The sequence below is a fragment of the Chrysochloris asiatica genome, unplaced genomic scaffold (genome assembly GCF_000296735.1).
Source record: "Chrysochloris asiatica unplaced genomic scaffold, ChrAsi1.0 scaffold00065, whole genome shotgun sequence".
In the NCBI taxonomy this organism is placed as follows: domain Eukaryota; kingdom Metazoa; phylum Chordata; class Mammalia; order Afrosoricida; family Chrysochloridae; genus Chrysochloris; species Chrysochloris asiatica.
This window is the reverse complement of record NW_006408583.1, coordinates 7158041-7159529: the sequence shown is the minus strand read 5'-3', so window position 1 is coordinate 7159529 and position 1489 is coordinate 7158041.

Sequence of the window (1489 nt, the reverse complement as noted above, 5' to 3'; positions counted from 1 at the left end):
TAACATACAAAGGCAAGCAAATCAGATTAAGCTCAGATTTCTCAACAGAAACCATGCAGGCAAGAAGGCAATGGGGAGACCTATATAAAACCCTGAAAGAAATAAAACTGCCAACCAAGAATCCTCTACCCAACAAAGCTGTCAATCAAATACAATGGTGTAATCAAAACATTCCAGGATAAACAGAAGCTAAGGGATTTTGTGAAGCTAACCCTGCTATGAGAACATTCTAAACAAAGTTCTGTGGACTGAGAACCAATGAGAACAGACAACAACCAGAGAATGATGTATGTGGCAGCATCACCCTGAAGTTAATCCACAAATGGAAGAGTCAAGAACAGAATAAAATTATAAGAACAAAGGATCTGGGAGGTCAGTCTATGATCAAAACAATTACAAGGTAAAAGACGGTAAACACAGAGGAATAGAGATCCAGGTGGTGGGCAGTTCAGGTAGATAACAGGATAAAATAGACTGTCTTAAATGGAGGGAAGAATTAATGGAATATAAGGTAACCACACACAGTGGGGTTGGGGTGGGGGGTTTAGTTTGGGTGTTGGGGAGGGCAGTACAAGAAAGGGAAGGAGGCAGAAGAACAAGATAGATAGGGGTACACTGAGACAGGTTTGCATGGCCTAAGTGGGACAGAGGTAAATAGTGATGCATGCTCAACCTTGGAACAACAGGGCTCTGGGATACAGGGAGCTAGGCATAGCTTCAAGAGGGGAAATAATACTAAAATGCTTGACTGTCTTATGAATATTGGTTTCCTTTGCATACTATTTTCTATCCACTTGAGTGGGATAGAAAAGAATGTTGGGAAACATGATTACAGAAAACTTATAAGCCTATCTTCAGCCTATAACTGATTAGAATACCTAAAAAGGGTTCTAGACTTGCCCAGTGAAATAGGCCTCTTGCAGAGCCTTTGTAGCATATAGGACCTTATGTGAAATCCTGAGTCTTGTCCAGTACCTTCTGAGGTGGGACATTCTCACTAGCAAGGACAAGAAAACCAGCCTGGAACAGCTAGAGTGACAGAAGATACATCTTCAAAAAAAGATCATCAAGAAATCCCACAACAAAAATGTCAACATGACTGGCTATTTCAAGAATAAGCAAGCTGTTTGCTAGGAAGCCATCAAGGCAAGCAATCAAGTTCCCTCAGGACAAACTCCCCTCTAAGACTGAAACTCAAAGAGAACACACAAACAGGCATGTAAGCTTGCTGGTGACCACATTGGTCTACTGGTGAGTGGAAGAGGGAAAAAGGCAGCAATGAAGAAATTAGCTGAGTTCAACCACAGTCCATTGACTCCCATTGATCTGGAGATGAGAGACAGAAGAGGAAGGGCTGATTGATCCAAAAAGTGTGGTGAGACCTGAGAACACTTGAACCCATGGACAAGGACATAGCCACAGAGGGCTAGAGCTGAGAGTGAAGCATCCAGCTGATATGAAGTGAGGGGAGATGCACAAGAACACCCAA